General features: G+C 33.7%; 1 long non-coding RNA gene across 4 annotated transcripts in view; it reads right to left on the reverse strand.

Annotated features, from left to right (window-relative positions):
• The window catches only part of LOC147845657 (uncharacterized), a 154,784-nt gene that overhangs the window by 47,320 nt on the left and 94,167 nt on the right, over positions 1 to 13,297 (reverse strand). Inside the window, exons 5-6 of one of the 4 annotated variants that reach the window (XR_015480947.1) lie at positions 3,169 to 3,331; positions 1,571 to 3,036 (exon numbers count right to left, since the gene is read on the reverse strand). The exons of 2 other annotated variants lie outside the window; for them this stretch is intronic. This is a non-coding gene — a long non-coding RNA (uncharacterized LOC147845657). Of the gene's footprint in view, positions 1 to 1,570; positions 3,037 to 3,168; positions 3,332 to 13,297 lie in introns of those variants that run through there. One more of the 4 variants, XR_015480943.1, reaches the window with a different exon arrangement.

Here is a 13,297-nt window from a genome sequence, read left to right on the forward strand (position 1 = left end):
AGAGAGGAAGAGAAGAAAACAATAAACAGAGAGACCACGAACAGAAATGGAGGTTGCCTTCCTGATGTCTCGCACTGATGGACTCGAGGCGCAGTGAGTCAGAGTTTACCTGCCTTAAAGTGACAGTTTATTAGGACTACATATGCTGGCATTTACCTCACCATCTACCTCTTGAGGGTGGCAGGCAGGGTCACACGGCCAAGTTTGACCAAAATACGGGGCAATTTAAGAACGATGGCATCACGCTAGAAGACTGGCTGACTGACAGGAGAATATATCCATTGGTTGTGTGGGAGTTTGGTGTGAAAGACAGCACTGACTTCAGAACAGTCCTAAGCAGTGCCACCTCAGACCATCTTGCATCCTCTCAGCCTTAACAGTTTCCTTTGCACCCGCTGTCTTTAACACCCAACAAATGGCTGTAATCAAATAGGCGTGCATGGAAATAAACAGACGCATGTAAAAACCGGCAAACAGTCATAGAACGGGGGCTCGTCCGGGATAGATAGACGATATGGCGGCAGCCAGCCGGTTAATTGGAGCGAGGTGACATTTTCAGTGTTAGGTGTTGCTGGCTTTATGTCACCACTTGTGCAGAGAGCCGCCAGGCCTGGTTGTCAAAAAAAAAAAAAAACTAAATAAATGAAGCAGTATTTCCTTCTCTCCTGATTTGATCTCTCACTCATTCCAGCATCTCAATTAAGTATGACCTGCGCAGCCTTCAAAAGAGCCATCCTAATAGTAATCAATAACCAGAATCAATTGACTCTCTGGCTCCCTTGTTACTTCCTTCGCTTCTCTTCATGTGTGGCTGCTCCTCCCTCAGGCGTTTGAAGCCACTCGAAGCACCTATCAACTTCACACAAATGTCACAAATGCCATTAATTGACTAAAATGGATATTCAAACCGTCCGAGGCTCACCTCTTCAATCACTTTTTGATTAGAAGAGTGGTATCTAAAGATGAGAGGTTTAGAGAGAGAGAGAAAGAGAGAGAGAGGGAGGGAGAGAGAGAAAGAGAGAGAGAGAGAGAGAGAGAGAGAGAGAGAGAGAGAGAGAGAGAGAACGATGGACCTGCACATCCCACTCATTACTGATGTGAATCGCAGACACATTTAAGATGACTCTAGAGTACTAGGTGCCGAGATCTATTCCCAGCAATGAGCAGATGCAAACACATAGTTCCATAATCGGCATAAAAACCAAGGCAACAGAAAAACACAGCTGAACACTGCCAGATACAGACTATGGACAAATTGATGTTGACACATGGGCACCACTCCAATGTGCTAAAAGTCTTCTCTTATCCTCTTTCGCTATATATTGGAGCATGATTTTAATTAACGCAGAAATGTAAGGCACCAGAAATTTTTCTTTATATATATATATATATATATATATATATATATATATATATATATATATATATATAGCAGCACTTCCATCCCAATTGTTTAAAGAGAATAATTGTCACTTTTCAGCAAAACTTTCAGAAACACAAATGAAAGTTACAACAGATTTTTTACATTTTTTTTTTTCTTATAGATATAAAAACATGTGAAATCTAACATGAAATTACACTTTTTTTATTTAAACTCTGCCCCCTTCATTCCCCTGAAGCATCCAAATTCAGTTGAACAGGTAAATATATTGTTATACATGTGCTAAGACAAATAAAAGCACATATTGTGTCCCACATTTAAAAATACACATGTACACACATCAATCAATTAATCAGTAGCGTGAGAGGTATTTGCTTGTGCCATTGCATGGTTTTGTTCCAAAAAAAAAAAATATATAAACTGATCCCAAGCTTTATGGTACTCTTTTAATTTGTAATGTGTCAAATTTTTCAGTCAGTGGTCAATAGATGGACTTTCCATGTTCTTCCAATAGAGTGCTAGCAAATGCCTTTCAATAACAAAGACACATATGAATTATTTAGGTTAATAACCTGGGGGTCTGTTCTTTGTACCTTGCTTAAATGATCCAAGATGATTTGGCAGATCCTGGATCTTTTAATCTTGATAACTGATCTCAATATTAGGATGAACTGATTTGAGATTGCTGCGTGTGTTGTGGAGGACAGATCTATCGATGACAATCCTGGATCGTGTTAAATCGTCAATAATCAAATCCAGTTAATTGAGTAATCCACGTAATACAGACCCCTTGTAATGACAAACTAACAGGAAATAAACCCAAAGCACATATTTCAGGTTCAACTGGAATTGGTTTTGAAGCTGATATTTTATTACACACAAAAAATCATGTTTAAAGGTTTGGGTGAGGAAGATTTTTGTTTTCAACAAAAATAAAAATGTAAATACATTACAATTAGCACCAAATCACAATGGTTTCTGAAAGAACATGACGCTGAAATTCAGTTTTGCAAGCACAAGAACTTGGTAAAAGGCACTGACTTTTACTAATAAATATCTGTTTATCAATTAGTTAGAAGTAAGTGTGTTACTAAGAAAATAGAATAACAGAAAACAGTTGTTTAATTTATAATATTTGAAAATATTCCTGTTTCGAATGTATTATTGATCAAGTGAGCGCACAAGATTTCTTTCAAAACATCCTTAGCAACCCCAAACTACGCAACAACAGTTTGCATTAATTATAATACAGCAAAATATAATAAAATTAGTTACATATTTATGTTTCCATTCTGCATTTTTTTACAGAACATCACAAAATGACATACAAAATGCATAAAGGGAGATATAGCAGATAAAAAAACATTTTACCCTGCCTCCAACACACCATTCTGCAGTGGAGGAGGAGAACATGAGAACACAATGAGTTTTGAATACCAAAAATTCATAAAGAAATTCAATAAAAGCACAAATAAACTTATATACTGAACTCCAAAAGTACACAATCACAAACTTCACAGAAATTTTTGTTCTGGAACTCGGATGAAAAGCCTGATCCTCTCTGAGTCTCTGCAACTCTTTTTTTTTTTTTCTTCATGCCTTGTGCCTCAAATCCATGAAGCAGGGCAGCCTTCTTCCCAATCCCTGCATGCCCTCTGCACAGCAGCATAAAGGGCAAAAAGCATGTGGATAACAAACAAACACACACACACACACATCCAACATACATCAGCAAATTCATCCAGCACACATGCTGAGAGATCATTTTCCCAGACCTTCCCGGTCACCTGCAGTTTGATCCGTTCTCACTCTAAAGGGTAAAGCATGTCTTTTCCCTTCAATGGCCTGCCATAAAGGCCATCTCCAGAGCCCGTCATCCTCTCCGGAGAAATCCAGAGCCTTTACCCCACCCCAGCCCCACACACACAGCTCCTTTCAGCCGCTGGCAGCCTGAGGTGGTAGAGATGATCCAATTAGGGGCAGGCAGACACAGGACAGGCCGCAGTGCCAGGTTCACCCCGGGCCTCATGGAGCCTAATGAGGCTTTACCTTTAACGGTGACAGCCCGGGCCCTGCACTCTGACAGAAACACTCGATTGTCTGTGTGTGTGTGTGTGTGTGTGTGCGCGTGTGGATGGGGGACACTGTGGTGAGGTAAAGCTTACAGTGCCACTTCATAAGACAATGTGTGTGTGTGTATGTGTAGGATAGAGAAAGGAGATGACTACAGCAGAAATACAGGAGATTGTGAGGGAAGAAAAAGTATTAATAAAAACGACATATTTTTGAAGTATTGTAATGCAACTCTGCCTATACTATGACTAGTAAGCATGACTGGCATGTTCAAAAAAAGGTGAAAGAACTATATTTTGGTTTTCTGAGGATTTTATGAAAGTCTGGGGTGACTAACAGGTTGAAATTTAAGTGTGAAAATTCACTGGTAACAATTCTACCAAAACCAACCATAAGATTTGACTATTTATTTGATTATTTTCAAATAAATCTAATCAAATTCATGAAATAGGTTTTTAATTTTATATATAATATTTAATATTATATATCTAACTGAATAAAAATCATTCATTCATTTTCTTATGGCTCAGTCCTGATTTATTAGTGGTGGCCACTACAGCGAAATGAACCACACAAATTATAATCTTATCTGAAAATAAAAACTAACTAATAAAATTAAGATGAAAAATTTTAAAACTAAACTATATCAAAACATTCACTAATAAACTAATAACTTTTAACTAATGAAATAAATGAATAATTGCATTGAGTTGCTGCCGTGTGATTGGCTGATTAGAAATTTGTGTTAACGAGCTGGTCAGGTGTACCTAATAAAGTGACAGGTGAGTGTATATTGTCAGTGAAACTGTATTGTTGTGTTATATCATAAGAATATTGTGTGCTGTAGTATTGTGCTGTATTTTGTGGTACATTAACTTGATATGTGGGATCTGTGCAAACCATATTACATAGGGAAGGAATATCGAATTAAATTAAATCAAATCAACCAATCAATCAACTGCATACAAAACTGAAAAGAAACCTATTATGAAACTTTTAAACTTGTGTCCATATGCAAATGGATAGAGTATGATGCCTCAATACAACTATATATTGGCATTGGATGTTGTCTAAAGTAACGAATTGTGATTGCTTTTATTTATTATAATTATTATTTACAAACAGACAGAACACACAATTTTTTTGCCTTTCTTTTAGACATCGATGCTATTTTCTTTTACAAACTGTAAAATGAAAATAATAGCAAATAATAAAAAAGTATTGACCAACATATGGGTGAGTGAATATCATGTTCAGTTGAACTATCACTCTGACTAAACACGAGACATAGGGAGAAAAAAAAACGTAAATCAACCAGATGGCAAAAACATTCACTAATTAAAAAATAAAACAAGTCATTAAACACATTGCTGCTGATTAGAGTTAATAATGAAAAGAAAACATATGTTATATGTGATCTGACCAATTCTGTATTTATACTGTTTTTATTCTGTGAGCTGGTTGTTTGATTTGCATATGGAGGATTGTTCTATTAGCAAACTTTTGACATACCAACACATAATATTGTATTGAACATATACGGTGTCTGATTATGTGTGATGAAAGCAAGGGTGATAAATACAGTGTTATATTTTCTTTAATTTATCTAGATTTTACAAATAAAATGTTTCCTCTACATTTAAAATGAACCTGGCTGAGAGTTAATATAGCTATCTATTTTGAAAATAAAACATTCCGTCTGCATTTTCTAACAATTTACTTAGTTGACACACTATAACTAACACTAATTTACAGAGTTTAAAGATTGTAGAATCCTAAACTACTTCAATATGTAGCAGATTTGTGTTCAAACATATCAAAGCTTAAAGCTGAAATTAAACAGTGGCAAGTTACAGACACTAAAACATAGTGTGTTTCTCCACTCTCCTCCTTGAGGTCTGAAAATTGCTGGGCTGAAGAAGAGAAAGTCTAAAAAAACTGGAAAATACTAGTTGAGTCAGCACTTTATTCACATTGAGAAGGTTTTGTTTTCTCTAGCCAGTGTTCTTCATCAAGAAATGGTATTTGTTAATCAGCCAAGCAGGAGGGTTGTTATACTCCCATTAGAGTAACAGAAAATGTTGTTGTCTGCAAAATAAAAAAAAAAAAAAATATATATATATATATATATATATATATATATATATATATATATATATATATATATATATATATATATATATATTGTTTCTGTTTTTTAATTATTGCCATTGATTTATTTATTTATTCATTACATTTTGTATATATATATATATATATATATATATATATATATATATATATATATATATTACACATGATGTTTAACACTTATAACATTTTTTACATTTTTCTTCTTCTGGAGAAAGTCTTGTTTTATTATGGTTAGAATAAAAACAGTTAATCATTTTTTAAAACCGTTTTAAGGTCATTATTATTAGCCCACAAAAGCAATATTGTTTTTTCTAGAGTGATTACAGAACAAACTATTATTATACAATGACTTGCCTTATTACCCTAACTTGCCTAACTAGCCTAAATAACCGTGTAAAGCCTTTAAATGTCACTTTAAGCTGAATACAAGTAGTCTGAAAAATACATGTATCTAGCAAAATGTCATGTATGTTCATCATGGCTAGGATAAAAGAAATCAGTTATTAGAAATCAGTTATTAAATTATTATGTTTAAAAATGTCTTGAAAGAATATTGGAAAATTGGGGAAAAATATAAAGGAATTCAAATTTAACAGGAGAGCTAATAATGCTGACTTCAACTTACTGTACATCCAACTGATTAAAGCTAATAAAAAATAAAAACAAATAAATACAAAATAAACCACACAGGGTGTGGTAAAAATCATACGAGGGCTTTTCTTGTTCTGAATTGCTTTTTAAATTTGTAGGTTGGGTTTAGAGAAGTGGGTGGGCTGAGCAATCTGTGCTTTTTAACACACTATTGGTTGGGTTTAGAAAAGGGGGAGTCAATCGATCGGTCAGTCAGTCAATCATTCAGTCAGTCAAACTGTCAGTCAACAGTGACCTCTGGTGGATTTACTATAGGATAGCAGGCGCGAATGGCACTCGAAAGAGAAATTTGAGTTCCCAAAAAGCTTACGAAACGGCTACTGGTGGATTCACGAAAACAAAAACTGAAAAAAAAAGCTCCTTAGACATATTTGATGGTCTCCAGAAAAGTTTATAGAGGTCTGTTTTCAAAATGAGTCTGGGTTGAGTTTTTTTCTCACATAAAAAAGTAAAATGAGAGTGTGAAAGATGTGATTTGACTGGACTGGAATCTTGGAACGGATTATTCTACTAGTCTGTGACTGCAGGCTAAAGAAAAATGGCAGAGTAAAAAAACTAATACAGCACAAAAAAAATGTACTCAAATAAAAGTACTGATATCTACAATGATACAGTAAAGTATAACTCCAAAATAAAACTACTCAACTACAGTAATTTCAGCATTTGTAACTCATTACTTTACATCACTGCATGCAACATGCTGATATTAGTTCTGATCTGTATTTTCACATGTTGTAGTGGTGAGTGTAATAATTAAAATTAGCGTCATTTAAAAACCATAACAGAAAATGAGCGTGAAGCAATTATTACTTCTGTAGCTCATTGTCTGGGCACAACACACTCGCCGTGGCATTTCTCTTCATTATTGACTATGTGGCATCTGTATCCTCCATTAGTGACTGTGAGCATTGGCTAGCAGACACACAGAGAGCGAGAGGAAGACAAATGCCTGCCGCACTCATTGTACCCAAACAGGTCAAGTGGAAGAAGCGGGGAGAAGATGAATTATGAACAGAACCTGCACTGGAGAGACAGAGAGAGACAGAGAACTATAGTCAAGAGAAACGCTTCAAGAGACAAACGGACCTGAAGCTGCTGGAGTCAGAGATGGTAAAGTATTGTGACATCAGTGCTGAGTCCACCAAGACTCAACACCTCTCCATTTTTCGACTTCAATCTTTTTCTTTATTCCTCCAGTTAACCTTGACCATGATTGTCAATCTGTTTCTACTTTTATAACATACATTTAGTATGTGATATCTCTGTCTTATCAATGGTAGTCTACTTTGCAGATGTATAATTTATGTATACTGTATATAGTAATTACAGTACAGTACCTAGTAAGTGCAGTAATTACAGTGCTTAATGAACTGCTTAATGATACATTGTTGTGGTTGTTGTTGCTGTTTTTATTACTTCTTACAATGATGAAACTTAATTTTTTTTAACAAACTTTATACGCATCCAGGGCTAAACACTGATGGTTATTTATAAAGGCCCGGCGGGCCCAATGGTTTTTTTTTGTTTGTTTGTTTGTTTGTTTGTTTGTTTGTTTGTTTGTTGTTTTTTTTGCTTGCCACAAAAAATAAGCAAATGTAATTATGATATATATTTGTTGCTTTTTGTCCAAATTGATTGAGTATAACATCTATTCAACTTAATGAATTTCTGTTATAAAAACTAAAGTTTCATGTCTATTTATATATATATATATATATATATATATATATATATATATATATATATATATATTTATATTATGCCTACTTACCCGATACTTTTCTAAAATAGTTTTTGTATGAATAGAAAATAATGTAAAGGGATATTTTGCTTGGTTATTATCATGAGGAACTGTGTAATTTTTAGTTTTCTTTCCTTGATTTTATTATTGGATGGATTTTTGGTGATTGGATGGATTTTGACCCAATTGGGTAGGTTTATTTGGACAGAGGAAAATTAAGACCTGTTCAAAATTACTTAAGACCTACAACACTATATTTCAGTGAACTTAAGACCTTTTAAGGCCTAAAATTTTGTTTTTAAAATTTAAGATATAAAACCCTGCGGATAACCTGACATTTTGCAATGATATAAATGAAATACGCATGGTGTGTGCGTGAGTGAATTTGATGTGCTGCAGGTAAAATTATGATGGTATGCTTTTAAGGCTATGCTACTGTTTGCTAAATTAAATCTTAGAAAATGAATGGTATTGGTACTTTTCAAAGACAGTTATCGGTTTAAGTTGAACTTCCAGTGCTCAGCATATATAAGTACATCCCTCACAAATCTATCATTTAAAATCATTAAAATTTTTATTTTTTAATAGGAAGCTATACAATATCATATACATTAGATTGGTCAGTACTGAAGCCAAATCCGGAGCATATCTAACAAAATAACTTACGATAACAGTATAAAAACTATTATACCCAAATTTATGTTATAGAAAAATATTAAATACAAACTTAAAAAGGGGAAAAAATCAAAAGAGGAAAAAAAGTGAGCAAAAAAAGTTTTTTTTTTTTGTTTTTTTTCAATATTTTGCTTGAATTTAATTTTATTATCTTTTAATTTATAAATATGTTTGGTGGCTTAAATACATTTTAAATAAATATATCTGTTTCATAAATATGTTTTGTATAAATGCATCAAAATGCATTGCCTATATTCACTGAGAAATGTATACAAATGTTCATTTTCAAAATGGGCTGTACTCAATTATGCTGAGCACTGCAAGTAGGTAGACAATTAAAAATGAAAATATAACAAAAGTTATCAAATTACTTATCTATTATCATTTAAATATTTAATAGCTTAAATAAATCAATAAAAACATGATGGTTAATAAAAATTAGGTCATTTTTAAAAACTTTCAGTTGTAAGAGACAATGAAAAAGTCTAACGCAAATTATTGCTGACTTAGTGTTTATGGGCTATTAAAAAAAAAAAAAAAAAACATGAATGATAATGATAATATTAAAATATATTTTGCCCTAAAATGCTTATGTTTTATCCTTGCCAAATTATAATGGGGTATCTCCACACAGACTTTTAAATTTCAGCCAGCCAGACTCATCGATTTCGGTGAACTGTCTTTCTACTATAAAATTGCCATGTTTAAGGTCTAATTGTTTTTAAAAAAATCAGCGATCTTCACTACCTTTTAGATATACGATATGAAGTGGGTCTCAGACCGGACAATAAGCACTGCATTAAATTCTATTCCTCACCCCATCGAGGTTGTAAAAGGAACCTTATGAAATTGAAAACAGTCACATAAAGCTTTCAACAGACGTTTATCATCGGCTGAAAAACACTAGCTGTGCATACAGCCCATCGATATCCATTGTGATAACTGATTTGTTTATTTTCACAAAATCTGACATTACATCTGGTGTGCAACTGAAATACTGTCCATACCACATGTAATGTCAGATTTCATGAAAATAAATAAATAAGTCAGTTATTAAATAAATGTTATTTTTATTTATTTTAAAAAGTCAGTAAATAAATCTGTTATTTTTGTAAAAATATAAAAAATAAATAAATATGTTTTTTTTCACTATTTTTCACTATTTTCTTGCTATGCTAGAAGCTTATGTACCAAATTGTGGAGTGGAGTGTTTTTCAAAATTTCCACATTTACAGTTTATCTCCTATTAAAGTTTTCCTATTTTTGATTGTTAATAACAAAACTATTTTTGTGACAATTTTTTGTTTAACCATTGACCATTTAACTTTTTTCAAATCAAGTCACCAAGTAATTTTGTGGCCCCATAGCAGCTGTTTAAAACACACAGAGCTGTGTGAATGAACTGTCATTTTTCTTTAAATTCTAAAAATAATAATAATAATAATAAATTTCAGCCCAAAATGACAACACCAGAGACTTTTGAAAAGTATATATTACATTGTTATTATTTTCTCTCCTAAATTGTCACTCAAACTAATGGTCTCAGGCACCTGGACACACATCTTTCTTTCCCAAACATGCAAAAACAAGTACAAACTTTTCCTTCAAATCTATCCATGAAATCGGTGGGTGACATTTCTAGACTAATCAAAGTGTCCCTGACACACAATGTCAGCCCAAACACACGCTCCAGACAAATGCTGGACATCCTTCCTGCATGACAGAGTGTCAACACAACAGTTTTACCGCACAGCCCATGTGAAGACCAACAAATAAACAACCACTTTCACTTACAAGATGGGGAAAGGTCAGTCAAACTTAAACCCTGAGTGTGTTTGACTTCTTTAAATAAACCTACCATGATAGACAGAGACTCTGCGAGAGTGAGCGAGGGAGCCAACAACTTGCATGTAGTCATTTTCTATACTAAGAGACAGGTCTCATGGATAAACCCCTCAGACAGTCTGTGTGTGTGTGTGTGTGTGTGTGATTTTTAAAAAGACAGATGAGCAAACAGCGTACAGAGCCACACATTCTGCCTCCTTCCACTCTCTCTCTCCTCCACACGGTCTCATTTCTTTCATGGCCTGCTAATCAGGCTCCTGTCAGGGCAAAAACATCCAGTGTGACAGCTATCAGCAGCTACCTGTCTCCCCACACCTCCGCTCATTTACACAGGCACGCCGGGCCGCTCGCTCTCATTGTTTGTTTGATTCATAAGCCTGGGCTTGTTGCAAATCCCCGCGTATTGGGAGAGGTGACAGGAATCGTTTGATGGTAATGCCGGTGGCATTTGGGAGTGTGGACTGTACGACAGGCGGAGAGGTAAGGAGTGATCTGGCATTAAAAGATAATGCTGCCACGACCCGAGCAGCCATCAACGCCTCAACATTTAGAGATGAAAAATAAAGCTGCCGATGGCCGCGCTTCACCTCTGACCCCTGCTGAGTGATCATTATTTATCTAGTTTAGAGAGGCATTGACTGGGTCTTTTCAGTGCACTAAGACCAAGACATTAAAGAGTTAAATAGGGTTTGCATATAATGAAATGAACATTAATCAAGTGCCTTTTTCAGCTACAGTCAGAAATGAAAAATTTAGCTTGTAAAATTAATATACAATAGCCAAATAATATCTTAATTTGAAGAACAGATGAAAAAATGAATGCATTATTAAGAACTTGTTCATAAATCTTGACATTAGAGTTGGCATAGTTAATGTGTCCAAGCTTTGTTTAAATGCAATTATTAAACTGGTTGGTGATTTAAAAAAAAAATAATAATGTTTCTTTTCCTTAACCATCAACCTTTAAAAATTAAGTAAATCTGATTTTAACTCCATATCTACAATGTATAGTATATCTGCAGAAGTATTGATGGACACTTTAGAAGTTTACATTTTACACAATTCACAGTTTCATTTGCACTGTTACCTTATTTGTATTCCTTAACATCGTTTAAATAAATAAATAAATAAATAAATAAATATAAAGCATTATTTTTACTTTTTTTATTGGAAATATTGGAAATTTATCTTTGGCTTCATCACACAACCACATGAGCGTTTACATTACACATATCACAGAAGAAAAAAAAAAAACAGGCAACACAAAAACATTCAATGTCATCACATAAATCAAATTAAAAACTCAATCAAACACTTTACATACTTAAAAACATAGTATTTAAAATTCTAATGGCAGTCAGCACAAAGGACATTTGTTACACATTTTTATTTACTTAATGTTGCCTAAAACGTCCTTTTGATGGCAAGAGCTGACATTTTATACTTAAGGGATGGGAACAATCTTCAGTAATGATGTGCTCTCTGTTTAATTCTCATTAAATAAATTAAATTTTGTTGTTCTTGCGCTTTACCTACAATTGCACAAGCAATTTTTACTGCTAGTTTTTGCTTTGACAACAGTCCATACCATGCAATCATGTTAAAACTCACAACACTTTTAGACAAATTCTTGTATACCATCTTCAGAATTTGTTGACTCACACCAAATTGTTGTAACCTCCTAATGAGATGTAAACTCTGCATTGCGTTTCACTCTACATTTCCAGCAAATGTCAATTCACTATCAATAAGTGTTTCTAAATATTTAAAACATCCAACTGTCTTTATTTCATGTCCTATGACATTATACTGTAAACATTCAGTTAAAGTCAGATTTATTAGCCTCCCTGAAATTATTAGCCCTCCTGTTTATTTTTTCCCCCAATTTCTGCTTAACGAAGAGATTTTTCCAACACATTTCTAAACATACTTGTTTTAACAACTAATTTCTAATAACTGATTTATTTAATAATTGCCATGATGACAGTAAATAATAATTATATATATATATATATATATATATATATATATATATATATATATACACACACACACACAAGACACTTCTATACAGATTAAAGTGACATTTAAAGGATTAACTAGGTCAATTAAGTAATTAAGTAATTAACTAGTCAGGTTAGGGTAATTAGGCAAGCTATTGTATAATGATGGTTTGTTCTGTAGACTATCGAAAAAAAAATAGCTTAAAGGGGCCAATAATTTTGACTCAAAAAATGTTTTTTAGAAAATTAAAAACTGATTTCATTCAAGTCGAAATAAAACAAATAAGACTTTCTCCTGAAGAAAAAATATTATCAGACATACTGTGAACATTTTCTTGCTCTACTAAACATAATTTGGAAAATATTTTAAAAAAGAAAAAAAACTCAAAGGGGGGCTAATAATTCTGACTTCAACTGAATGATATGTTGTTTCAATATTGCTTTTTGTAGATTTTATTTTCACTCATCCATTTTCTTTTCGGCTTAGTCCCTTTATTATTCAGGGGGTGCCACAGCAGAATGAACCGTCAGATTATCCAGCATATTGTTTTGTGCAGGGGATGCGCTTCTAGCTGTAACCCAGTACTAGGAAACACCTATGCACAATTATTCACACTCATACACTACGGACAATTTAGCTTACCCAATTTACCTATAGCGCATATCTTTGGACTGTGGGGGAAACCGGAGCACTGGAAGGAAACCCACGCTAACACGGGGAGAACATGCAAACTCCACACAGAAATGCTAACTGACCCAGCCGGGGCTCGAACCAGCGACCTTCTTACTGTGAGT

Source organism: Danio rerio, chromosome 3, assembly GCF_052040795.2.
Source record: "Danio rerio strain M-AB ecotype USA chromosome 3, GRCz13ab, whole genome shotgun sequence".
NCBI classification, from domain to species: Eukaryota; Metazoa; Chordata; class Actinopteri; order Cypriniformes; family Danionidae; genus Danio; species Danio rerio.